Genomic DNA, 26,719 nt, shown 5'->3' with positions numbered 1-26,719 from the left:
ACAAGCTGCTATGAGCAGTGTGAAAAAGAAGCAGAGATTTGTGAACCGATAGCCATCAAGGCAGCTGTGTGATTTACTCAGAACCGAGGCTTAGCAGAGGGGCAAATGGGCAAGCTGAAGTTAAGGATGAGACCAGGCCGAGACAAAGTATAATGGTGGAGACGGTAATGTTGTTGATTTTGAGGAAAGAATCGAATGAAATCTTCAGCAACGGTTCCATGGTGTCATGGTGAGCACTCTGGACTTCTTGAATCCACCAAGTCCGAGTTCAAATCTCGCTGGAACCTGAATTCGTGTTGTCCCAGCTGCTGGAAATTTGGGACATACAAGCTTGGCATCTTCATAACAACCACGATTACGGGTCCGTTTGCTGCCTGGATCAATGTCAGTTGATTTATTGATCTCGACATCAGATGAGAGGCTCAACCTCACATTCCCAGTTCCAAATAAGAGGGGGAGAAAGGTGTGTGTTGTCCAGTGCTTCGTTTGACTGCACAGCAGAATGCTCAACATTTTCTTTGCAAGCTGCATTCGGCTGGCATACTTGTTGAAATTGAAAGCAGTGCTTCTTGAAACGTAGGCATTGCACTTCGTATTCTCGAAAAAAGTTAACAATTGCTTATCTTTCGTGCAGCAGTGCCTTGCAAAGATTATACTCATTTTAACTGGCAGGACTGCAATGCAATCTGCCATGAGCAGTGTGAAAAAGAAGCTGAGATTTGTGAACCGATAGCGATCAAGGCAGCTGTGTTATTTGCTCAGAACCGAAGCTGAGCAGAGGGGCAAGTGGGCAAGCTGAAGTTAAGGATGAGACCAGGCCGAGACAAAGTATAATGGTGGAGATGGTAATGTTGTTGATTTTGAGAAAAGAATCTAGGGAACTGTTACGCAAAGGTTCTATGGTGTAATGGTAAGCACTCTGGGCGTTGATTCCAACGATCCAAGTTCAAATCTCGGTGGAACCTGAATTCTTATTGTCCCAGCTGCTGGAAATTTGGGACATACAAGCTTGGTATCTGCATACCAACCACGGTTACGGGACCGTTTGCTGACTGAATCAATGACGGTTGATTTATTGTTCTCGACATCAGATGATCGGCTAAACCTCTCATTCCCAGTTACAAATAAGCCGGGGAGAAAGATATGTGTTGTCCAGTGCTTCGTTTGACTGCACAGCAAATTGCTCAACAGTTTCTTTGCAAGCTGCATTCGGCTGGCATAATTGTTGAAATTGAAAGCGGTGCTTCTTGAAACGTAGACATTGCACTTCGTATTCTCGAAAAAAGTTATCAATTGCTTATCTTTCGTGCAGCAGTGCCTTGCAAAGATTATTCACATTTTCCCTGGCAGGACTGCAATACAAGCTGCTATGAGTAGTGTGAAAAAGAAGCAGAAATTTGTGAACCGATAGCCATCAAGGCAGCTTTGTGATTTACTCAGAACCGAGCCTTAGCAGAGGGGCAACTGGGCAAGCTGAAGTTAAGGATGAGACCAGACCGAGACAAAGTATAATGGTGGAGACGGTAATGTTGTTGATTTTAAGAAAAGATTCTAATGATTTTTTCAGCAAAGGTTCCATGGTGTAATGGTGAGCACTCTGGACTTTGAATCCAGCGATGCGAGTTTAAATCTCGATGGAACCAGATTTCTTGTTGTCCCAGCTGCTGGAAATTTGGGACATACAAGCTTGGCATCTGCATACCAACCACGGTTACGGGACCGTTTGCTGCCTGAATCAATGACGGTTGATTTATTGTTCTCGACATCAGATGATAGGCTCAACCTCTCATTCCCAGTTCCAAATAAGAGGGGGAGAAAGATGTGTGTTGTCCAGTGCTTCGTTTGACTGCACAGCAGAATGTTCAACATTTTCTTTGCAAGCTGCATTCGGCTGGCATACTTGCTGAAATTGAAAGCAGTGCTTCTTGAAACGTACGCATTGCACTTCGTATTCTCGAAAAAAGTTAACAATTGCTTATCTTTCGTGCAGCAGTGCCTTGCAAAGATTATACTCATTTTACCTGGCAGGACTGCAATGCAATCTGCCATGAGCAGTGTGAAAAAGAAGCTGAGATTTGTGAACCGATAGCCATCAAGGCAGCTGTGTCATTTGCTCAGAACCAAAGCTTAGCAGAGGGGCAAGTGGGCAAGCTGAAGTTAAGGATGAAACCAGGCCGAGACAAAGTATAATGGTGGAGATGGTAATGTTGTTGATTTTGAGAAAAGAATCTAGGGCACGGTTCAGCAAAGGTTCCATGGTGTAATGGTAAGCACTCTGGACTTTGAGTTCAGTGATCCGAGTTCAAACCTTGGTGGAACCTGAATTCTTGTTGTCCCAGCTGCTGGAAATTTGGGACATACAAGCTTGGCATCTGCATACCAACCACGGTTACAGGACCGTTTGCTGCCTGAATCAATGACGGTTGATTTATTGTTCTCGACATCAGAGGACAGGCTCAACCTCTTATTCCCAGTTCCAAATAAGCCGGGGAGAAAGATGTGTGTTGTCCAGTGCTTCGTTTGACTGCACAGCAGATTGCTCAACATTTTCTTTGCAAGCTGCATTCGGCTGGCTTACTTGTTGAAATTGAAATCAGTGCTTCTTGAAACGTAGACATTGCACTTCGTGTTCTCGAAAAAAGTTAACAATTGCTTATCTTTCGTGCAGCAGTGCCTTGCAAAGATTATTCGCATTTTCCCTGGCAGGACTGCAATACAAGCTGCTATGAGCAGTGTGAAAAAGAAGCAGAGATTTGTGAACCAATAGCCATCAAGGCAGCTGTGTGATTTACTCAGAACCGAGGCTTAGCAGAGGGGCAAATGGGCAAGCTGAGGTTAAGGATGAGACCAGGCCGAGACAAAGTATAATGGTGGAGACGGTAATGTTGTTGATTTTGAGGAAAGAATCTAATGAAATCTTCAGCAACGGTTCCATGGTGTCATGGTGAGCACTCTGGACTTCTTGAATCCACCAAGTCCGAGTTCAAATCTCGCTGGAACCTGAATTCGTGTTGTCCCAGCTGCTGGAAATTTGGGACATACAAGCTTGGTATCTGCATACCAACCACGGTTACGGGACCGTTTGTTGCCTGAATCAATGACGGTTGATTTATTGTTCTCGACATCAGATGATAGGCTCAATCTCTCATTCCCAGTTCCAAATAAGCGGGGAAGAAAGATATGTGTTGTCCAGTGCTTCGTTTGACTGCACAGCAGATTCCTCAACATTTTCTTTGCAAGCTGCATTCGGCTGGCATACTTGTTGAAATTGAAAGCAGTGCTTCTTGAAACGTAGGCATTGCACTTCGTATTCTCGAAAAAAGTTAACAATTGCTTATCTTTCGTGCAGCAGTGCCTTGCAAAGATTATTCACATTTTACCTGGCAGGACTGCAATACAAGCTGCTATGAGCAGTGTGAAAAAGAAGCAGAGATTTGTGAACCGATAGCCATCAAGGCAGCTGTGTGATTTACTCAGAACCGAGGCTTAGCAGAGGGGCAAGTGGGCAAGCTGAAGTTAAGGATGAGACCAGGCCGAGACAAAGTATAATGGTGGAGATGGTAATGTTGTTGATTTTGAGAAAAGAATCTATGGCATTGTTCAGCAAAGGTTCCATGGTGTAATGATACGCACTCTGGACTTTGAGTTCAGTGATCCGAGTTCAAATCTTGGTGGAACCTGAATTCTTTTTGTCCCAGCTGCTGGAAATTTGGGGCATACAAGCTTGGCATCTGCATACCAACCACGGTTACAGGACCGTTTGCTGCCTGAATCAATGACGGTTGATTTATTGTTCTCGACATCAGATGACAGGCTGAACCTCTCATTCGCAGTTCCAAATAAGCGGGGGAGAAAGATGTGTATTGTCCAGTGCTTCGTTTCACTGCACAGCAGATTGCTCAACATTTTCTTTGCAAGCTGCATTCGGCTGGCATACTTGTTGAAATTGAAAGCAGTGCTTCTTGAAACGTAGACATTGCACTTCGTATTCTCGAAAAAAGTTAACAATTGCTTATCTTTCGTGCAGCAGTGCCTTGCAAAGATTATTCACATTTTCCCTGGCAGGACTGCAATACAAGCTGCAATGAGCAGTGTGAAAAAGAAGCAGAGATTTGTGAACCGATAGCCATCAAGGCAGCTGTGTGATTTACTCAGAACCGAGGCTTAGCAGAGGGGCAAGTGGGCAAGCTGAAGTTAAGGATGAGACCAGGCCGAGACAAAGTATAATGTGGGAGATGGTAATGTTGTTGATTTTGAGAGAAGAATGTAGGACACTGTACAGCAAAGGTTCCATGGTGTAATGGTAAGCACTCTGGACTCTGAATCCAGCAATCCGAGTTCAAATCTCGGTGGAATCTGAATTCTTGTTGTCCCAGCTGTTGGAAATTTGGGACATGCAAGCTTGGCATCTGCATACCAACCACGGTTACGGGACCGTTTGCTGCCTGAATCAATTATGGTTGATTTATTGTTCTCGACATCAGAGGACAGGCTCAACCTCTCATTCCCAGTTCCAAATAAGCCGGGGAGAAAGATGTGTGTTGTCCAGTGCTTCGTTTGACTGCACAGCCGATTGCTCAACATTTTCTTTGCAAGCTGCATTCGGCTGGCATACTTGTTGAAATTGAAAGCAGTGCTTCTTGAAACGTAAACATTGCACTTCGTATTCCCGAAAAAAGTTAACAATTGCTTATCTTTCGTGCAGCAGTGCCTTGCAAAGATTATTCACATTTTACCTGGCAGGACTGCAATACAAGCTGCTATGAGCAGCATGAAAAAGAAGCAGAGATTTGTGAACCGATAGCCATCAAGGCAGCTGTGTGATTTACTCAGAACCGAGGCTTAGCAGAGGGGCAAGTGGGCAAGCTGAAGTAAAGGATGAGACCAGACCGAGACAAAGTATAATGGTGGCGACGGTAATGTTGTTGATTTTAAGAAAAGATTCAAATGAATTTATCAGCAAAGGTTCCATGGTGTAATGGTGAGCACTCTGTACTTTGAATGCAGTCGAGCCGAGTTCAAATCTTGGTGGAACCTGAATTCTTGTTGTCCCAGCTGCTGGAAATTTGGGACATACAAGCTTGGCATCTGCATACCAACCACGGTTACGGGACCGTTTGCTGCCTGAATCAATGACGGTTGATTTATTGTTCTCGACATCAGATGATAGGCTCAATCTCTCATTCCCAGTTCCAAATAAGAGGGGGAGAAAGATGTGTGTTGTCCAGTGCTTCGTTTGACTGCACAGCAGAATGTTCAACATTTTCTTTGCAAGCTGCATTCGGCTGGCATACTTGCTGAAATTGAAAGCAGTGCTTCTTGAAACGTACGCATTGCACTTCGTATTCTCGAAAAAAGTTAACAATTGCTTATCTTTCGTGCAGCAGTGCCTTGCAAAGATTATACTCATTTTACCTGGCAGGATTGCAATGCAATCTGCCATGAGCAGTGTGAAAAAGAAGCTGAGATTTGTGAACCGATAGCCATCAAGGCAGCTGTGTGATTTGCTCAGAACCGAAGCTTAGCAGAGGGGCAAGTGGGCAAGCTGAAGTTAAGGATGAAACCAGGCCGAGACAAAGTATAATGGTGGAGATGGTAATGTTGTTGATTTTGAGAAAAGAATCTAGGGCACTGTTCAGCAAAGGTTCCATGGTGTAATGGTAAGCACTCCGGATTTTGAGTTCAGTGATCCGAGTTCAAACCTTGGTGGAACCTGAATTCTTGTTGTCCCAGCTGCTGGAAATTTGGGGCATACAAGCTTGGCATCTGCATACCAACCACGGTTACGGGACCGTTTGCTACCTGAATCAATTACGGTTGATTTATTGTTCTCGACATCAGAGGATAGGCTCAACCTCTCATTCCCAGTTCCAAAAAAGCCGGGGAGAAAGATGTGTGTTGTCCAGTGCTTCGTTTGACTGCACAGCAGATTGCTCAACATTTTCTTTGCAAGCTGCATTCGGCTGGCATACTTGTTGAAATTGAAAGCAGTGCTTCTTGAAACGTAGACATTGCACTTCGTATTCTCGAAAAAAGTTAACAATTGCTTATCTTTCGTGCAGCAGTGCCTTGCAAAGATTATTCACATTTTACCTGGCAGGACTGCAATACAAGCTGCTATGAGCAGTGTGAAAAAGAAGCAGAGATTTGTGAACCGATAGCCATCAAGGCAGCTGTGTGATTTACTCAGAACCGAGGCTTAGCAGAGGGGCAAGTGGGCAAGCTGAAGTTGAGGATGAGACCAGAACGAGAAAAAGTATAATGGTAGCGAAGGTAATGTTGTTGATTTTAAGAAAAGATTCTAATGAATTCTTCAGCGATGGTTGCTTGGAGTAATGGTGACCACTCTGGACTTTGAGTCCAGCGATCCAAGTTCAAATCTTGGTGGAACCTGAATTCTTGTTGTCCCAGTTGCTGCAAATTTGGGACATACAAGCTTGGCATCTGCATACCAACAACGGTTACGGGACCGTTTGCTGCCTGAATCAATGACGGTTGATTTATTGTTCTCGACATCAGTTGATAGGCTGAACCTCTCATTCCCAGTTCCAAATAAGCGGGGGAGAAAGATGTGTATTGTCCAGTGCTTCGTTTCACTGCACAGCAGATTGCTCAACATTTTCTTTGCAAGCTGCATTCGGCTAGCATACTTGTTGAAATTGAAAGCACTGCTTCTTGAAACGTAGACATTGCACTTCGTATTCTCGAAAAAAAGTTAACAATTGCTTATCTTTCGTGCAGCAGTGCCTTGCAAAGATTATTCACGTTTTACCAGACAGGACTGCAATACAAGATGCTATGAGCAATGTGAAAAAGAAGCAGAGATTTGTGAACCGATAGCCATCAAGGCAGCTGTGTGATTTACTCAGAACCGAGGCTTAGCAGAGGGGCAAGCTGAAGTTAAGGCTGAGACCAGACCGAGACAAAGTATAATGGTGGCGACGGTAATGTTGTTGATTTTAAGAAAAGGTTCGAATGAATTCTTCAGCGAAGGTTGCATGGTGTAATGGTGACCACTCTGCACTTTGAGTCCAGCGATCCAAGTTCAAATCTCGGAGGATCCTGAATTCTTGTTGTCCCAGCTGCTGGAAATTTGGGACATACTAGCTTGGCATCTTCATAACAACCACGGTTAGGGGACCGTTTGCTGCCTGGATCAGTGACGGTTGATTTATTGTTCTCGACATCAGATGATAGGCTCAACCTCTTATTCCCAGTTCCAAATAAGAGGGGGAGAAAGATGTGTGTTGTCCAGTGCTTCGTTTGACTGGACAGCAGAATGCTCAACATTTTCTTTGCAAGCTGCATTCGGCTGGCATACTTGCTGAAATTGAAAGCAGTGCTTCTTGAAACGTAGGCATTGCACTTCATATTCTCGAAAAAAGTTAACAATTGCTCATCTTTCGTGCAGCAGTGCCTTGCAAAGATTATACTCATTTTACCTGGCAGGACTGCAATGCAATCTGCCATGAGCAGTGTGAAAAAGAAGCTGAGATTTTTGAACCGATAGCCATCAAGGCAGCTGTGTGATTTGCTCAGAACCGAAGCTTAGCAGAGGGGCAAGTGGGCAAGCTAAAGTTAAGGATGAGACCAGGCCGAGACAAAGTATAATGGTGGAGTTGGTAATGTTGTTGATTTTGAGAAAAGAATCTAGAGAACTGTTCAGCAAAGGTTCCATGCTGTATGGTAAGCACTCTGGACTCTGAATCCAGCGATCCAAGTTCAAATGTCGGCGGAACCTGAATTCCTGTTGTCCCAGCTGCTGGAAATTTGGGACATACAAGCTTAGCATCTGCATACCAACCACAGTTACGGGACCGTTTGCTGCCTGAATCAATGACGGTTGATTTATTGATCTCGACATCAGATGATAGGCTCAACCTCTCATTCCCAGTTCCAAATAAGCCGGGGAGAAAGATGTGTGTTGTCCAGTGCTTCGTTTGACTGCTCAGCAGATTGCTCAACATTTTCTTTGCAAGCTACATTCGGCTGGCATACTTGTTGAAATTGAAAGCAGTGCTTCTTGAAACGTAGACATTGCACTTCGTATTCCCGAAAAAAGTTAACAATTGCTTATCTTTCGTGCAGCAGTGCCTTGCAAAGATTATTCACATTTTACCTGGCAGGACTGCAATGCAATCTGCCATGAGCAGTGTGAAAAAGAAGCTGAGATTTGTGAACCGATAGCCATCAAGGCAGCGGTGTGATTTGCTCAGAACCGAAGCTTAGCAGAGGGGCAAGTGGGCAAGCTAAATTTAAGGATGAGACCAGACCGAGACAAAGTATAATGGTGGAGATGGTAATGTTGTTGATTTTGAGAAAAGAATCTAAAGAACTGTTCAGCAAAGGTTCCATGGTGTAATGGTAAGCACCCTGGACTCTGAATCCAGCAATCCGAGTTTAAATCTCGGTGAAACCTGAATTCTTGTTGTCCCAGCTGCTGCAAATTTGGGACATACAAGCTTGGCATCTTCATAACAACCACGGTTACGGGGCCGTTTGCTGCCTGGATCAATGACGGTTGATTTATTGTTCTCGACATCAGATGATAGGCTCAACCTCTCATTCGCAGTTCCAAATAAGTGGGGGAGAAAGATGTGTATTGTCCAGTGCTTCGTTTCACTGCACAGCAGATTGCTCAACATTTTCTTTGCAAGCTGCATTCGGCTGGCATACTTGCTGAAATTGAAAGCAGTGCTTCTTGAAAATTAGGCATTGCACTTCGTATTTTCGAAAAAAGTTAACAATTGCTTATCTTTCGTGCAGCACTGCCTTGCAAAGATTATACTCATTTTATCTGGCAGGACTGCAATGCAATCTGCCATGAGCAGTGTGAAAAAGAAGCTGAGATTTGTGAACCGATAGCCATCAAGGCAGCTGTGTGATTTGCTCAGAACCGAAGCTTAGCAGAGGGGCAAGTGGGCAAGCTGATGTTAAGGATGAGACCAGGCCGAGACAAAGTATAATGGTGGAGATGGTAATGTTGTTGATTTTGAGAAAAGAATAGAGGTAGCTATTCAGCAAAGGTTCCATGGTGTAATGGTAAGCACTCTGGACTCTGAATTCAGCGATCCAAGTTCAAATCTCGGTGGAACCTGAATTATTATTGTCCCAGCTGCTGGAAATTTGGGACATCCAAGATTGGCATCTGCATACCAACCACGGTTACGGGACCGTTTGCTGCCTGAATCGATGACGGTTGATTTATTGTTCTGGACATCAGATGATTGGCTCAACCTCTCATTCCCAGTTCCAAATAAGCGGGGGAGAAAGATGTGTATTGTCCAGTGCTTCATTTCACTGCACAGCAGATTGCTCAACATTTTCTTTGCAAGCTGCATTCGGCTGGCATACTTGTTGAAATTGAAAGCAGTGCTTCTTGAAACGTAGACATTGCACTTCGTATTCTCGAAAAAAGTTAACAATTGCTTATCTATCGTGCAGCAGTGCCTTGCAAAGATTATTCACATTTTACCTGGCAGGACTGCAATACAAGATGCTATGAGCAGTGTGAAAAAGAAACAGAGATTTATGAACCGATAGCCATCAAGGCAGCTGTGTGATTTACTCAGAACCGAGGCTTAGCAGAGGGACAAGTGGGCAAGCTGAAGTTAAGGATGAGTCCTGGCCGAGACAAAGTATAATGGTGGAGACGGTAATGTTGTTGATTTTAAGAAAAGATTCAAATAAATTTATCAGCAAAGGTTCCATGGTGTAATGGTAAGCACTCTGGACTCTGAATCCAGCAATCCGAGTTCAAATTTCGGTGGAACCTTAATTCTTGTTGTCCCAGCTGCTGGAAATTTGGGACATACAAGCTTGGTATCTGCATACCAACCACGGTTACGGGACCGTTTGCTGCCTGAATCAATGACGGTTGATTTATTGTTCTCGACATCAGATGATAGGCTCAACCTCTCATTCCCAGTTCCAAATAAGAGGGGGAGAAAGATGTGTGTTGTCCAGTGCTTCGTTTGACTGCACAGCAGAATGCTCAACATTTTCTTTGCAAGCTGCATTCGGCTGGCATACTTGCTGAAATTGAAAGCAGTGCTTCTTGAAACGTAGGCATTGCACTTCGTATTCTTCGAAAAAAGTTAACAATTGCTTATCTTTCGTGCAGCTGTGCCTTGCAAAGATTATACTCATTTTACCTGGCAGGACTGCAATGCAATCTGCCATGAGCAGTGTGAAAAAGAAGCTGAGATTTGTGAACCGATAGCCATCAAGGCAGCTGTGTGATTTGCTCAGAACCGAAGCTTAGCAGAGCGGCAAGTGGGCAAGCTGAAGTTAAGGATGAGACCAGGCCGAGACAAAGTATAATGGTGGAGATGGTAATGTTGTTGATTTTGAGAAAAGAATAGAGGGAGCTATTCAGCAAAAGTTTCATGGTGTTATGGTAAGCACTCTGGACTCTGAATCCAGTGATCCAAGTTCAAATCTCGGTGGAACTTGAATTATTGTTGTCCCAGCTGCTGGAAATTTGGGACATACAAGATAGGCATCTGCAAACCAACCACGGTTACGGGACCGTTTGCTGCCTGAATCGATGACGGTTGATTTATTGTTCTGGACATCAGATGATAGGCTCAACATCTCATTCCCAATTCCAAATAACCGGGGGAGAAAGATGTGTATTGTCCAGTGCTTCATTTCACTGCACAGCAGATTGCTCAACATTTTCTTTGCAAGCTGCATTCGGCTGGCATACTTGTTGAAATTGAAAGCAGTGCTTCTTGAAACGTAGACATTGCACTTCGTATTCTCGAAAAAAGTTAACAATTGCTTATCTATCGTGCAGCAGTGCCTTGCAAAGATTATTCACATTTTACCTGGCAGGACTGCAATACAAGATGCTATGAGCAGTGTGAAAAAGAAGCTGAGATTTGTGAACCGATAGCCATCAAGGCAGCTGTGTGATTTGCTCAGAACCGAAGCTTAGCAGAGGGGCAAGTGGGCAAGCTGAAATTAAGGATGAGACCAGGCCGAGACAAAGTATAATGGTGGAGATGGTAATGTTGTTGATTTTGAGAAAAGAATCTAAGGAACTGTTCAGCAAAGGTTCCATGGTGTACTGGTAAGCACTCTGGATACTGAATCCAGCGATCCGAGTTCAAGTTTCGGTGAAACCTGAATTCTTGTTGTCCCAGCTGCTGGAAATTTGGGACATACAAGCTTGGCATCTTCATAACAACCACGGTTATGGGACCGTTTGCTGCCTGGATCAATGACGGTTGATTTATTGTTTTCGACATCAGATGATAGGCTCAACCTCTCATTCCCAGTTCCAAATAAGAGGGGGAGAAAGATGTGTGTTGTCCAGTGCTTCGTTTGACTGCACAGCAGAATGCTCAAAATTTTCTTTGCAAGCTGCATTCGGCTGGCATACTTGCTGAAATTGAAAGCCGTGCTTCTTGAAACGTAGACATTGCACTTCGTATTCTCGAAAAAAGTTAACAATTGCTTATCTATCGTGCAGCAGTGCCTTGCAAAGATTATTCACATTTTACCTGGCAGGACTGCAATACAAGATGCTATGAGCAGTGTGAAAAAGAAACATAGATTTGTGAACCGATAGCCATCAAGGCAGCTGTGTGATTTACTCAGAACCGAGGCTTAGCAGAGGGGCAAGTGGGCAAGCTGAAGTTAAGGATGAGACCTGGCCGAGACAAAGTACAATGGTGGAGATGGTAATGTTGTTGATTTTGGGAAAAGAATCTAAGGAACTGTTCAGCACAGGTTCCATGGTGTAATGGTAAACACTCTGGACTCTGAATCCAGCGATCCGAGTTCAAATCTCGATGGAACCTGAATTCTTGTTGTCCCAGCTGCTGGAAATTTGGGACATGCAAGCTTGGCATCTTCGTAACAAGCACGGTTATGGGACCGTTTGCTGCCTGGATCAATGATGGTTGATTTATTGTTCTCGACATCAGATGATAGGCTCAACCTCTTATTCCCAGTTCCAAATAAGAGGGGGAGAAAGATGTGTGTTGTCCAATGCTTCGTTTGACTGCACAGCAGATTGCTCAACATTTTCTTTGCAAGCTGCATTCGGCTGGCATACTTGTTGAAATTGAAAGCAGTGCTTCTTGAAACGTAGACATTGCACTTCGTATTCACGAAAAAAGTTAACAATTGCTTATCTATCGTGCAGCAGTGCCTTGCAAAGATTATTCACATTTTACCTGGCAGGACTGCAATACAAGATGCTATGAGCAGTGTGAAAAAGAAGCTGAGATTTGTGAACCGATAGCCATCAAGGCAGCTGTGTGATTTGCTCAGAACCGAAGCTTAGCAGAGGGGCAAGTGGGCAAGCTGAAATTAAGGATGAGACCAGGCCGAGACAAAGTATAATGGTGGAGATGGTAATGTTGTTGATTTTGAGAAAAGAATCTAAGGAACTGTTCAGCAAAGGTTCCATGGTGTAATGGTAAGCACTCTGGACACTGAATCCAGCGCTCCGAGTTCAAGTTTCGGTGAAACCTGAATTTTTGTTGTCCCAGCTGCTGGAAATTTGGGACATGCAAGCTTGGCATCTTCATAACAACCACGGTTATGGGACCGTTTGCTGCCTGGATCAATGACGGTTGATTTATTGTTCTCGACATCAGATGATAGGCTCAACCTCTTATTCCCAGTTCCAAATAAGAGGGGGAGAAAGATGTGTGTTGTCCAATGCTTCGTTTGACTGCACAGCAGAATGCTCAACATTTTCTTTGCAAGCTGCATTCGGATGGCATACTTGCTGAAATTGAAAGCAGTGCTTCTTGAAACGTAGGCATTGCACTTCATATTCTCGAAAAAGTTAACAATTGCTCATCTTATGTGCAGCAGTGCCTTGCAAAGATTATACTCATTTTACCTGGCAGGACTGCAATGCAATATGCCATGAGCAGTGTGAAAAAGAAGCTGAGATTTGTGAACCGATAGCCATCAAGGCAGCTGTGTGATTTGCTCAGAACCGAAGCTTAGCAGAGGGGCAAGTGGGCAAGCTGAAGTTAAGGATGAGACCAGGCCGAGACAAAGTATAATGGTGGAGATGGTAATGTTGTTGATTTTGAGAAAAGAATCTAGGGACTGTTCAGCGAAGGTTCCATGGTGTAATGGTAAGCACTCTGGACTCTGAATCCAGCGATCCGAGTTCAAATCTCGGTGGAACCTGAATTCTTGTTGTCCCAGCTGCTGGAAATTTGGGACATACAAGATTGGCATCTGCATACCAACCACGGTTACGGGACCGTTCGCTGCCTGAATCAATGACGGTTGATTTATTGTTCTGGACATCAGATGATTGGCTCAACCTCTCATTCCCAGTTCCAAATAAGCGGGGGAGAAAGATGAGTGTTGTCCAGTGCTTCATTTCACTGCACAGCAGATTGCTCAACATTTTCTTTGCAAGCTGCATTCGGCTGGCATACTTGTTGAAATTGAAAGCAGTGCTTCTTGAAACGTAGACATGCACTTCGTATTCTCGAAAAAAGTTAACAATTGCTTATCTATCGTGCAGCAGTGCCTTGCAAAGATTATTCACATTTTACCTGGCAGGACTGCAATACAAGATGCTATGAGCAGTGTGAAAAAGAAACAGAGATTTGTGAACCGATAGCCATCAAGGCAGCTGTGTGATTTACTCAGAACCGAGGCTTAGCAGAGGGACAAGTGGGCAAGCTGAAGTTAAGGATGAGACCTGGCCGAGACAAAGTATAATGGTGGAGACGGTAATGTTGTTGATTTTAAGAAAAGATTCAAATAAATTTATCAGCAAAGGTTCCATGGTGTAATGGTAAGCACTCTGGACTCTGAATCCAGCAATCCGAGTTCAAATCTCGGTGGAACTTTAATTCTTGTTGTCCCAGCTGCTGGAAATTTGGGACATGCAAGCTTGGTATCTGCATACCAACCACGGTTACGGGACCGTTTGCTGCCTGAATCAATGACGGTTGATTTATTGTTCTCGACATCAGATGATAGGCTCAACCTCTCATTCCCAGTTCCAAATAAGAGGGGGAGAAAGATGTGTGTTGTCCAGTGCTTCGTTTGACTGCACAGCTGAATGCTCAACATTTTCTTTGCAAGCTGCATTCGGCTGGCATACTTGCTGAAATTGAAAGCAGTGCTTCTTGAAACGTAGGCATTGCACTTCGTATTCTCGAATAACTTAACAATTGCTTATCTTTCGTGCAGCTGTGCCTTGCAAAGATTATACTCATTTTACCTGGCAGGACTGCAATGCAATCTGCCATGAGCAGTGTGAAAAAGAAGCTGAGATTTGTGAACCGAAACCCATCAAGGCAGCTGTGTGATTTGCTCAGAACCGAAGCTTAGCAGAGGGGCAAGTGGGCAAGCTGAAGTTAAGGATGAGACCAGGCCGAGACAAAGTATAATGGTGGAGATGGTAATGTTGTTGATTTTGAGAAAAGAATCTAGGGATCTGTTTAGCAAAGGTTCCATGGTGTAATGGTAAGCACTCTGGACACTGAATCCAGCGATCCGAGTTCAAGTTTCGGTGAAACCTGAATTCTTGTTGTCCCAGCTGCTGGAAATTTGGGACACACAAGATTGGCATCTGCATACCAACCACGGTTACGGGACCGTTTGCTGCCTGAATCGATGACGGTTGATTTATTGTTCTGGACATCAGATGATAGGCTCAACATCTCATTCCCAGTTCCAAATAACCGGGGGAGAAAGATGTGTATTGTCCAGTGCTTCATTTCACTGCACAGCAGATTGCTCAACATTTTCTTTGCAGGCTGCATTCGGCTGGCATACTTGTTGAAATTGAAAGCAGTGCTTCTTGAAACATAGACATTGCACTTCGTATTCTCGAAAAAAGTTAACAATTGCTTATCTATCGTGCAGCAGTGCCTTGCAAAGATTATTCACATTTTACCTGGCAGGACTGCAATGCAAGATGCTATGAGCAGTGTGAAAAAGAAGCTGAGATTTGTGAACCGATAGCCATCAAGGCAGCTGTGTGATTTGCTCAGAACCGAAGCTTAGCAGAGGGGCAAGTGGGCAAGCTGAAATTAAGGATGAGACCAGGCCAAGACAAAGTATAATGGTGGAGATGGTAATGTTGTTGATTTTGAGAAAAGAATCTAAGGAACTGTTCAGCAAAGGTTCCATGGTGTAATGATATACACTCTGGACTCTGAATCCAGCGATCCGAGTTCAAATCTCGGTGGAACCTGGATTCTTGTTGTCCCAGCTGCTGGAAATTTGGGACATGCAAGCTTGGCATCTTCATAACAACCACGGTTATTGGACTGTTTGCTGCCTGGATCAATGACGGTTGACTTATTGTTCTCGACATCAGATGATAGGCTCAACCTCTTATTCCCAGTTCCAAATAAGAGGGGGAGAAAGATGTGTGTTGTCCAGTGCTTCGTTTGACTGCACAGCAGAATGCTCAACATTTTCTTTGCAAGCTGCATTCGGCTGGCATACTTGCTGAAATTGAAAGCAGTGCTTCTTGAAACGGAGGCATTGCACTTCGTATTCTTCGAAAAAAGTTAACAATTGCTTATCTTTCGTGCAGCTGTGCCTTGCAAAGATTATACTCATTTTACCTGGCAGGACTGCAATGCAATCTGCCATGAGCAGTGTGAAAAAGAAGCTGAGATTTGTGAACCGATAGCCATCAAGGCAGCTGTGTGATTTGCTCAGAACCGAAGCTTCGCAGAGGGGCAAGTGGGCAAGCTGAAGTTAAGGATGAGACCAGGCCGAGACAAAGTATAATGGTGGAGATGGTAATGTTGTTGATTTTGAGAAAAGAATCTAGGGACTGTTCAGCGAAGGTTCCATGGTGTAATGGTAAGCACTCTGGGCTCTGAATCCAGCGATCCGAGTTCAAATCTCGGTGGAACCTGAATTCTTGTTGTCCCAGCTGCTGAAATTTGGGACATACAAGCTTGGTATCTGCATACCAACCACGGTTACGGGACCGTTTGCTGCCTGAATCAATGACGGTTGATTTATTATTCTCGACATCAGATGATCGGCTCAACCTCTCATTCCCAGTTCCAAATAAGAGGGGGAGAAAGATGTGTGTTGTCCAGTGCTTCGTTTGACTGCACAGCTGAATGCTCAACATTTTCTTTGCAAGCTGCATTCGGCTGGCATACTTGCTGAAATTGAAAGCAGTGCTTCTTGAAACGTAGGCATTGCACTTCGTATTCTTCGAAAAAAGTTAACAATTGCTTATCTTTCGTGCAGCTGTGCCTTGCAAAGATTATACTCATTTTACCTGGCAGGACTGCAATGCAATCTGCCATGAGCAGTGTGAAAAAGAAGCTGAGATTTGTGAACCGATAGCCATCAAGGCAGCTGTGTGATTGGCTCAGAACCGAAGCTTAGCAGAGGGGCAAGCTGAAGTTAAGGATGAGACCAGGCCGAGACAAAGTATAATGGTGGAGATGGTAATGTTGTTGATTTTCAGAAAAGAATCTAGGGACTATTCAGCAAAGGTTCCATGGTGTAATGGTAAGCACTCTGGGCTTTGAATCCAGCGATCCGAATTCAAATCTCGGTGGAACCTGCATTCTTGTTGTCCCAGCTGCTGAAATTTGGGACATACAAGCTTGGTATCTGCATACCAACCACGGTTACGGGACCGTTCGCTGCCTGAATCAATGACGGTTGATTTATTGTTCTCGACATCAGATGATAGGCTCAACCTCTCATTCCCAGTTCCAAATAAGCGGGGGAGAAAGATGAGTGTTGTCCAGTGCTTCATTTCACTGCACAGCAGATTGCTCAACATTTTCTTTGCAAGCTGCATTCGGCTGGCATACTTGTTGAAATTGAAAGCAGTGCTTCTTGAAACGTAGACATGCACTTCGTATTTCGAAAAAAGTTAACAATTGCTTATCTATCGTGCAGCAGTGCCTTGCAAAGATTATTCACATTTTACCTGGCAGGACTGCAATACAAGATGCTATGAGCAGTGTGAAAAAGAAACAGAGATTTGTGAACCGATAGCCATCAAGGCAGCTGTGTGATTTACTCAGAACCGAGGCTTAGCAGAGGGACAAGTGGGCAAGCTGAAGTTAAGGATGAGACCTGGCCGAGACAAAGTATAATGGTGGAGACGGTAATGTTGTTGATTTTAAGAAAAGATTCAATTAAATTTATCAGCAAAGGTTCCATGGTGTAATGGTAAGCACTCTGGACTCTGAATCCAGCAATCCGAGTTCAAATCTCGGTGGAACTTTAATTCTTGTTGTCCCAGCTGCTGGAAATTTGGGACATGCAAGCTTGGTATCTGCATACCAACCACGGTTACGGGACCGTTTGCTGCCTGAATCAATGACGGTTGATTTATTGTTCTCGACATCAGATGATAGGCTCAACCTCTCATTCCCAGTTCCAAATAAGAGGGGGAGAAAGATGTGTGTTGTCCAGTGCTTCGTTTGACTGCACAGCTGAATGCTCAACATTTTCTTTGCAAGCTGCATTCGGCTGGCATACTTGCTGAAATTGAAAGCAGTGCTTCTTGAAACGTAGGCATTGCACTTCGTATTCTCGAATAACTTAACAATTGCTTATCTTTCGTGCAGCTGTGCCTTGCAAAGATTATACTCATTTTACCTGGCAGGACTGCAATGCAATCTGCCATGAGCAGTGTGAAAAAGAAGCTGAGATTTGTGAACCGAAACCCATCAAGGCAGCTGTGTGATTTGCTCAGAACCGAAGCTTAGCAGAGGGGCAAGTGGGCAAGCTGAAGTTAAGGATGAGACCAGGCCGAGACAAAGTATAATGGTGGAGATGGTAATGTTGTTGATTTTGAGAAAAGAATCTAGGGATCTGTTCAGCAAAGGTTCCATGGTGTAATGGTAAGCACTCTGGACACTGAATCCAGCGATCCGAGTTCAAGTTTCGGTGAAACCTGAATTCTTGTTTTCCCAGCTGCTGGAAATTTGGGACACACAAGATTGGCATCTGCATACCAACCACGGTTACGGGACCGTTTGCTGCCTGAATCGATGACGGTTGATTTATTGTTCTGGACATCAGATGATAGCTCAACATCTCATTCCCAGTTCCAAATAACCGGGGGAGAAAGATGTGTATTGTCCAGTGCTTCATTTCACTGCACAGCAGATTGCTCAACATTTTCTTTGCAGGCTGCATTCGGCTGGCATACTTGTTGAAATTGAAAGCAGTGCTTCTTGAAACATAGACATTGCACTTCGTATTCTCGAAAAAAGTTAACAATTGCTTATCTATCGTGCAGCAGTGCCTTGCAAAGATTATTCACATTTTACCTGGCAGGACTGCAATGCAAGATGCTATGAGCAGTGTGAAAAAGAAGCTGAGATTTGTGAACCGATAGCCATCAAGGCAGCTGTGTGATTTGCTCAGAACCGAAGCTTAGCAGAGGGGCAAGTGGGCAAGCTGAAATTAAGGATGAGACCAGGCCAAGACAAAGTATAATGGTGGAGATGGTAATGTTGTTGATTTTGAGAAAAGAATCTAAGGAACTGTTCAGCAAAGGTTCCATGGTGTAATGGTATACACTCTGGACTCTGAATCCAGCGATCCGAGTTCAAATCTCGGTGGAACCTGGATTCTTGTTGTCCCAGCTGCTGGAAATTTAGGACATGCAAGCTTGGCATCTTCATAACAACCACGGTTATTGGACTGTTTGCTGCCTGGATCAATGACGGTTGACTTATTGTTCTCGACATCAGATGATAGGCTCAACCTCTTATTCCCAGTTCCAAATAAGAGGGGGAGAAAGATGTGTGTTGTCCAGTGCTTCGTTTGACTGCACAGCAGAATGCTCAACATTTTCTTTGCAAGCTGCATTCGGCTGGCATACTTGCTGAAATTGAAAGCAGTGCTTCTTGAAACGGAGGCATTGCACTTCGTATTCTTCGAAAAAAGTTAACAATTGCTTATCTTTCGTGCAGCTGTGCCTTGCAAAGATTATACTCATTTTACCTGGCAGGACTGCAATGCAATCTGCCATGAGCAGTGTGAAAAAGAAGCTGAGATTTGTGAACCGATAGCCATCAAGGCAGCTGTGTGATTTGCTCAGAACCGAAGCTTCGCAGAGGGGCAAGTGGGCAAGCTGAAGTTAAGGATGAGACCAGGCCGAGACAAAGTATAATGGTGGAGATGGTAATGTTGTTGATTTTGAGAAAAGAATCTAGGGACTGTTCAGCGAAGGTTCCATGGTGTAATGGTAAGCACTCTGGGCTCTGAATCCAGCGATCCGAGTTCAAATCTCGGTGGAACCTGAATTCTTGTTGTCCCAGCTGCTGAAATTTGGGACATACAAGCTTGGTATCTGCATACCAACCACGGTTACGGGACCGTTTGCTGCCTGAATCAATGACGGTTGATTTATTGTTCTCGACATCAGATGATCGGCTCAACCTCTCATTCCCAGTTCCAAATAAGAGGGGGAGAAAGATGTGTGTTGTCCAGTGCTTCGTTTGACTGCACAGCTGAATGCTCAACATTTTCTTTGCAAGCTGCATTCGGCTGGCATACTTGCTGAAATTGAAAGCAGTGCTTCTTGAAACGTAGGCATTGCACTTCGTATTCTTCGAAAAAAGTTAACAATTGCTTATCTTTCGTGCAGCTGTGCCTTGCAAAGATTATACTCATTTTACCTGGCAGGACTGCAATGCAATCTGCCATGAGCAGTGTGAAAAAGAAGCTGAGATTTGTGAACCGATAGCCATCAAGGCAGCTGTGTGATTGGCTCAGAACCGAAGCTTAGCAGAGGGGCAAGCTGAAGTTAAGGATGAGACCAGGCCGAGACAAAGTATAATGGTGGAGATGGTAATGTTGTTGATTTTCAGAAAAGAATCTAGGGACTATTCAGCAAAGGTTCCATGGTGTAATGGTAAGCACTCTGGGCTTTGAATCCAGCGATCCGAATTCAAATCTCGGTGGAACCTGAATTCTTGTTGTCCCAGCTGCTGAAATTTGGGACATACAAGCTTGGTATCTGCATACCAACCACGGTTACGGGACCGTTCGCTGCCTGAATCAATGACGGTTGATTTATTGTTCTCGACATCAGATGATAGGCTCAACCTCTCATTCCCAGTCCCAAATAAGATGGGGAGAAAGATGTGTGTTGTCCAGTGCTTCGTTTCACTACACAGCAGAATGCTCAACATTTTCTTTGCAAGCTGCATTCGGCTGGCATACTTGCTGAAATTGAAAGCAGTGCTTCTTGAAACGTAGACATTGCACTTCGTATTCTCGAAAAAAGTTAACAATTCCTTATCTATCGTGCAGCTGTGCCTTGCAACGATTATTCACATTTTACCTGGCAGGACTGCAATACAAGATGCTATGAGCAGTGTGAAAAAGAAACATAGATTTGTGAACCGATAGCCATCAAGGCAGCTGTGTGATTTACTCAGAACCGAGGCTTAGCAGAGGGGCAAGTGGGCAAGCTGAAGTTAAGGATGAGACCAGGCCGAGACAAAGTATAATGGTGGAGATGGTAATGTTGTTGATTTTGAGAAAAGAATATAGGGAGCTGTTCAGCAAAGGTTCCATGGTGTAATGGTAAGCACTCTGGACTATGAATCCAGCGATCCGAGTTTAAATCTCGGTGGAACCTGAATTCTTGTTGTCCCAGCTGCTGGAAATTTGGGACATGCAAGCTTGGCATCTTCACAACAACCACGGTTATGGGACCGTATGCTGCCTGGATCAATGACGGTTGATTTATTGTTCTCGACATCAGATGATAGGCTCAACCTCTCATTCCCAGTTCCAAATAAGAGGGGGAGAAAGATGTGTGTTGTCCAGTGCTTCGTTTCACTACACAGCAGAATGCTCAACATTTTCTTTGCAAGCTGCATTCGGCTGGCATACTTGCTGAAATTGAAAGCAGTGCTTCTTGAAACGTAGACATTGCACTTCGTATTCTCGAAAAAAGTTAACAATTGCTTATCTATCGTGCAGCAGTGCCTTGCAAAGATTATTCACATTTTACCTGGCAGGACTGCAATGCAATCTGCCATGAGCAGTGTGAAAAAGAAGCTGAGATTTGTGAACCGACAGCCATCAAGGCAGCTGTGTGATTTGCTCAGAACCGAAGCTTAGCAGAGGGGCAAGTGGGCAAGCTGAAGTTAAGGATGCGACCAGGCCGAGACAAAGTATAATAGTGGAGATGGTAATGTTGTTGATTTTGAGAAAAGAATCTAAGGAACTGTTCAGCAAAGGTTCCATGGTGTAATGGTAAGCACTCTGGACTCTGAATCCAGCGATCCGAGTTCAAATTTCGGTGGAACCTGAATTCTTGTTGTCCCAGCTGCTGGAAATTTGGGACATACAAGCTTGGCATCTTCATAACAACCACAATTACGGGACTGTTTGCTGCCTGGATCAATGACGGTTGGTTTATTGTTCTCGACATCAGATGATAGGCTCAACCTTTCATTCCCAATTCCAAATAAGCGGGGGAGAAAGATGTGTGTTTTTCAGTGCTTCGTTTCACTGCACAGCAGATTGCTCAACATTTTCTTTGCAAGCTGCATTCGGCTGGCATACATGTTGAAATTGAAAGCAGTGCTTCTTGAAACGTAGACATTGCACTTCGTATTCTCGAAAAAAGTTAACAATTGCTTATCTCTCGTGCAGCAGTGCCTTGCAAAGATTATTCACATTTTACCTGGCAGGACTGCAATACAAGATGCTATGAGCAGTGTGATAAAGAAACAGAGATTTGTGAACCGATAGCCATCAAGGCAGCTGTGTGATTTACTCAGAACCGAGGCTTAGCAGAGGGGCAAGTGGGCAAGCTGAAGTTAAGGATGAGACCTGGCCGAGACAAAGTATAATGGTGGAGACGGTAATGTTGTTGATTTTAAGAAAAGATTCAAATAAATTTACCAGCAATGGTTCCATGGTGTAATGGTAAGCACTCTGGACTCTAAATCCAGCAATCCGAGTTAAAATCTCGGTGGAACCTGAATTCTTGTTGTCCCAGCTGCTGAAATTTGGGACATACAAGCTTGGTATCTGCATACCAACCACGGTTACGGGACCGTTTGCTGCCTGAATCGATGACGGTTGATTTATTGTTCTCGACATCAGATGATCGGCTCAACCTCTCATTCCCAGTTCCAAATAAGAGGGGGAGAAAGATGTGTGCTGTCCAGTGCTTCGTTTGACTGCACAGCAGAATGCTCAACATTTTCTTTGCAAGCTGCATTCGGCTGGCATACTTTTTGAAATTGAAAGCAGTGCTTCTTGAAACGTAGGCATTGCACTTCGTATTCTTCGAAAAAAGTTAACAATTGCTTATCTTTCGTGCAGCTGTGCCTTGCAAAGATTATACTCATTTTACCTGGCTGGACTGCAATGCAATCTGCCATGAGCAGAGTGAAAAAGAAGCTGAGATTTGTGAACCGATAGCCATCAAGGCAGCTGTGTGATTTGCTCAGAACCGAAGCTTAGCAGAGGGGCAAGTGGGCAAGCTGAAGTTAAGGATGAGACCAGGCCGAGACAAAGTATAATGGTGGAGATGGTAATGTTGTTGATTTTGAGAAAAAAATCTAAGGAACTGTACAGCAAAGGTTCCATGGTGTAATGGTAAGCACTCTGGACTCTGAATCCAGCAATCCGAGTTCAAATTTCGGCGGAACCTGAATTCTTGTTGTCCCAGCTGCTGGAAATTTGGGACATACAAGCTTGGCATCTTTATAACAACCACGGTTACGGGACTGTTTGCTGCCTGGATCAATGACGGTTGGTTTATTGTTCTCAACATCAGATGATAGTCTTAACCTCTTATTCCCAGTTCCAAATAAGAGTGGGAGAAAGATGTGTGCTGTCCAGTGCTTCGTTTGACTGCACAGCAGAATGCTCAACATTTATTTTCAAGCTGCATTCGGCTGGCATACTTGCTGAAATTGAAAGCAGCGCTTCTTGAAACGTAGGCATTGCACTTCGTATTCTAGAAAAAAGTTAACAATTGCTTATCTTTCGTGCAGCTGTGCCTTGCAAACATTATACTCATTTTACCTGGCAGGACTGCAATGCAATCTGCCATGAGCAGTGTGAAAAAGAAGCTGAGATTTGTGAACCGATAGCCATCAAGGCAGCTGTGTGATTTGCTCAGAACCGAAGCTTAGCAGAGGGGCAAGTGGGCAAGCTGACGTTAAGGATGAGACCAGGCCGAGACAAAGTATAATGGTGGAGATGGTAATGTTGTTGATTTTGAGAAAAGAATCTAGGGACGGTTCAGCGAAGGTTCCATGGTGTAATGGTAAGCACTCTGGGCTCTGAATCCAGTGATCCGAGTTCAAATCTCGGTGGAACCTGAATTCTTGTTGTCCCAGCTGCTGAAATTTGGGACATACAAACTTGGTATCTGCATACCAACCACGGTTACGGGACCGTTTGCTGCTTGAATCAATGACGGTTGATTTATTGTTCTCGACATCAGATGATAGGCTCAACCTCTCATTCCCAGTTCCAAAGAAGCGGGGGAGAAAGATGTGTGTTGTCCAGTGCTTCGTTTGACTGCACAGCAGAATGCTCACCATTTTCTTTGCAAGCTGCATTCGGCTGGCATACTTGCTGAAATTGAAAGCAGTGCTTCTTGAAACGTAGGCATTGCACTTCGTATCCTTCGAAAAAAGTTAACAATTGCTTATCTTTCGTGCAGCTGTGCCTTGCAAAGATTATACTCATTTTACCTGGCAGGACTGCAATGCAATCTGCCATGAGCAGTGTGAAAAAGAAGCTGAGATTTGTGAACCGATAGCCATCAAGGCAGCTGTGTGATTTGCTCAGAACCGAAGCTTAGCAGAGGGGCAAGTGGGCAAGCTGAAGTTAAGGATGAGACCAGGCCGAGACAAAGTATAATGGTGGAGATGGTAATGTTGTTGATTTTGAGAAAAGAATCTAAGGAACTGTTCAGGAGATATTCCATGGTGTAATGGTAAGCACTGTGGACACTGAATCCAGCGATCTGAGTTCAAATTTCGGTGGACCCAGAATTCTTGTTGTCCCAGCTGCTGGAAATTTGGGACATACAAGCTTGGCATCTTCATAACAACCACGGTTATGGGACCGTTTGCTGCCTGGATCAATGACGGCTGATTTATTGTTCTCGACATCAGATGAAAGGCTCAACCTCTTATTCCCAGTTCCAAATAAGAGGGGGAGAAAGATGTGTGTTGTCCAGTGCTTCGTTTGACTGCGCAGCAGAATGCTCAACATTTTCTTTGCAAGCTGCATTCGGATGGCATACTTGCTGAAATTGAAAGCAGTGCTTCTTGAAACGTAGGCATTGCACTTCATATTCTAGAAAAAAGTTAACAATTGCTCATCTTTCGTGCAGCAGTGCCTTGCAATGATTATACTCATTTTACCTGGCAGGACTGCAATGCAATCTGCCATGAGCAGTGTGAAAAAGAAGCTGAGATTTGTAAACCGATAGCCATCAAGGCAGCTGTGTGATTTACTCAGAACCGAGGCTTAGCAGAGGGGCAAGTGGGCAAGCTGAAGTTAAGGATGAGACCAGACCGAGACAAAGTATAATGGTGGCGACGGTAATGTTGTTGATTTTAAGAAAAGATTCTAATGAATTCTTCGGCGACGTTTGCATGGTGTAATGGTGACCACTCTGGACTTTGAGTCCAGCGATCCGAGTTCAAATCTCGGTGGAACCTGAATTCTTGTTGTCCCAGCTGCTGAAATTTGGGACATACAAGCTTGGCATCTGCATACCAACCACGGTTACCTGACCGTTTGCTGCCTTAATCAATGACGGTTGATTTATTGTTCTCGACATTAGATGATAGGCTGAACCTCTCATTCCCTGTTCCAAATGAGCGGAGCAGAAAGAGATGTGTTGTTCAGTGCTTCATTTGATTCCACAGCAGATTGCTCAACATTTTCTTTGCAAGCTGCATTCGGCTGGCATACTTGTTGTAATTGAAAGCAGAGCTTCTTGAAACGTAGGCATTGCACTTCGTATTCTCGAAAAAAGTTAACAATTGCTTTTCTTTAGTGCAGCAGTGCCTTGCAAGGTTTATACACATTTTATCAGGCAGGACTGTAATACAAGCTGTTCTGAGCAGTGTGAGAAAGAAGCAGCGTTTTGAGAACCAAGATCCATCAAGGCGGCTGTGTGATTTGCTCAGAACCGAGGCTTAGCAGAGGGGCAATTGGGCAAGCTGAAGTTAAGGATGAGACCAGGCCGAGACAAAGTTGAATGGTGGAGACGTTAATGTTGTTGATTTTGAGAAAAGAGCTAATGAAATCTTCAGCAACGGTTCCATGGTGTAATGGTTTGCACTCTGGACTCTGAATCCAGCAATCACAGTTCAAATCTCGGTGGAACCTGAATTCTTGTTGTCCCAGTTGCTGGAAATTTTGGACATACAGGGTGAAGGCATCTGCGTACCAACCACGGTTGCTGGACCGTTTGCTGCCTGAATCAATGACGGTTGATTTATTGTTCTCTGTTGTGTATGTACCTTTAAGGGAATAACTGGTCTTAGACTGCAGTACTGGCAGTGACCACCCCTGTATAAAAGGCCCAAGCAGGCTTCTGTAGTTTCAGTTTCAAGCTGCCTCTTGTTCAGTAAAGTACCTGTTAAACTGTTCTCCCGAAGTGCGTGTATTATTGAGGTGCAGACTTTACAGTGGCGACGAGTAAGTTCGAACTCACCTGCAGTGTGGCATCATCTCATGGGGATCTCACCTGAAAGGAAGGTCCTGGAAGGTCGTAGTCTGAGCAACGGGCGCCGACCGAGGGCAACCGCCCAAAGAATCCATCGGTGTTTGGAGAATTGCGGGAGAGACTGTGGTTCCAGCGAATCGTGCTGGAAGCAGGTGGTGCGCTGACCCTTCCGGACTGTGGTGCGCTCAAGCTCGATTGAGAGGCTCTACAAATCGGGCAATTCAAACAGCCCCAAAACGCACTGTTCCCTGACCGGGAATCGAACCCGGGCCGCGGCGATGAGAGCACCGAATCCTAACCAGTAGACCACCAGGGAAGCTGCAGCAAGCACAGCAATGCAGTTGTTCCTGCCTGCTCCTTTGCAATTCAGATCCTTTCGCGACAGGCAAACTGTTCGGACAAAATGACATTTTTTAGACGAGCACACAAAAGACGTGTTCACAAAAGCACGGCACCAAGTGCGGGTAGGCATCCACTTGAAATCGATGTCCTCCTGTGTTTTTCTCTGGATGTTGTCTCTCTCGGTGCTGGGCGAACAATTCATTGATGCATTTCTCCTGAACTGAAGCCTTTTGCCCATCTCGCGGGGTCAGAGCCGCTCTGTCTGTCTCTTACCTGCTTGTGACCATTATCGGGAACAGGCCGCCTGTTCAATTTCATCAGCAAACCCAGAAAGACAAATAAACAGAAAGATGTGTCTCTCAGCCCCTGTGGCAAAGGTGCAGTGGATGTTAATCCAAATAAATCCCCCGTGAGATTCTGTCTGCATTGGCTTCCTTCTAAAGTTTGTATTTTATATTTTCGGAAAGACCATAAAATTAGGCTGATGGCCCGTACGGGGATCGGACCCGCGCCCTTGGCGTTATTCACCCCCCCGTGCTCAGTGCTCAGCAGAGTCGGCAGCACGAAGTTGGCAAACTGCCTGCAGTCCTCCGAACGGACCTGTGTTGCGAGCCCATCCCGATCCCCGCACCCATTCTCGGGGAAAGGAATTTCTCGGCCTATCTCCTATTGATAAACTCACGGTCTGCTCGAGCACAG

General features: G+C 44.6%; 12 non-coding genes across 12 annotated transcripts; 11 read left to right on the top strand and 1 right to left on the bottom strand.

Annotated features, from left to right (window-relative positions):
- The first annotated feature begins 1,571 nt into the window (after window positions 1–1,571).
- trnaq-uug (transfer RNA glutamine (anticodon UUG)) lies at window positions 1,572–1,643 on the top strand. The gene has a single exon. It is a non-coding gene; the product is annotated as a tRNA-Gln (tRNA).
- Window positions 1,644–4,286: 2,643 nt separating this feature from the next.
- trnaq-cug (transfer RNA glutamine (anticodon CUG)) lies at window positions 4,287–4,358 on the top strand. Its single transcript has one exon. It is a non-coding gene; the product is annotated as a tRNA-Gln (tRNA).
- A 606-nt stretch (window positions 4,359–4,964) lies between these two features.
- On the top strand, window positions 4,965–5,037 carry trnaq-uug (transfer RNA glutamine (anticodon UUG)). The gene has a single exon. It is a non-coding gene; the product is annotated as a tRNA-Gln (tRNA).
- Window positions 5,038–13,092: 8,055 nt separating this feature from the next.
- Window positions 13,093–13,164, top strand: trnaq-cug (transfer RNA glutamine (anticodon CUG)). Its single transcript has one exon. It is a non-coding gene; the product is annotated as a tRNA-Gln (tRNA).
- Window positions 13,165–15,802: 2,638 nt separating this feature from the next.
- trnaq-cug (transfer RNA glutamine (anticodon CUG)) lies at window positions 15,803–15,874 on the top strand. The gene has a single exon. It is a non-coding gene; the product is annotated as a tRNA-Gln (tRNA).
- A 597-nt stretch (window positions 15,875–16,471) lies between these two features.
- On the top strand, window positions 16,472–16,543 carry trnaq-uug (transfer RNA glutamine (anticodon UUG)). The gene has a single exon. It is a non-coding gene; the product is annotated as a tRNA-Gln (tRNA).
- A 1,957-nt stretch (window positions 16,544–18,500) lies between these two features.
- trnaq-cug (transfer RNA glutamine (anticodon CUG)) lies at window positions 18,501–18,572 on the top strand. Its single transcript has one exon. It is a non-coding gene; the product is annotated as a tRNA-Gln (tRNA).
- A 606-nt stretch (window positions 18,573–19,178) lies between these two features.
- trnaq-cug (transfer RNA glutamine (anticodon CUG)) lies at window positions 19,179–19,250 on the top strand. Its single transcript has one exon. It is a non-coding gene; the product is annotated as a tRNA-Gln (tRNA).
- Window positions 19,251–19,847: 597 nt separating this feature from the next.
- Window positions 19,848–19,919, top strand: trnaq-uug (transfer RNA glutamine (anticodon UUG)). Its single transcript has one exon. It is a non-coding gene; the product is annotated as a tRNA-Gln (tRNA).
- A 605-nt stretch (window positions 19,920–20,524) lies between these two features.
- Window positions 20,525–20,596, top strand: trnah-aug (transfer RNA histidin (anticodon AUG)). The gene has a single exon. It is a non-coding gene; the product is annotated as a tRNA-His (tRNA).
- Window positions 20,597–23,234: 2,638 nt separating this feature from the next.
- trnaq-cug (transfer RNA glutamine (anticodon CUG)) lies at window positions 23,235–23,306 on the top strand. Its single transcript has one exon. It is a non-coding gene; the product is annotated as a tRNA-Gln (tRNA).
- Window positions 23,307–25,922: 2,616 nt separating this feature from the next.
- Window positions 25,923–25,994, bottom strand: trnae-cuc (transfer RNA glutamic acid (anticodon CUC)). Its single transcript has one exon. It is a non-coding gene; the product is annotated as a tRNA-Glu (tRNA).
- Between the last annotated feature and the right edge of the window lie 725 nt (window positions 25,995–26,719).

The sequence above is a fragment of the Somniosus microcephalus genome, unplaced genomic scaffold (assembly GCF_052327205.1).
Source record: "Somniosus microcephalus isolate GS21.2 unplaced genomic scaffold, FLI_Smic_1.0 unresolved_chr4, whole genome shotgun sequence".
Classification (NCBI taxonomy): domain Eukaryota; kingdom Metazoa; phylum Chordata; class Chondrichthyes; order Squaliformes; family Somniosidae; genus Somniosus; species Somniosus microcephalus.
Note: the sequence above shows the minus strand (reverse complement) of the source record. Positions and strands in the feature narration are given on the sequence as shown.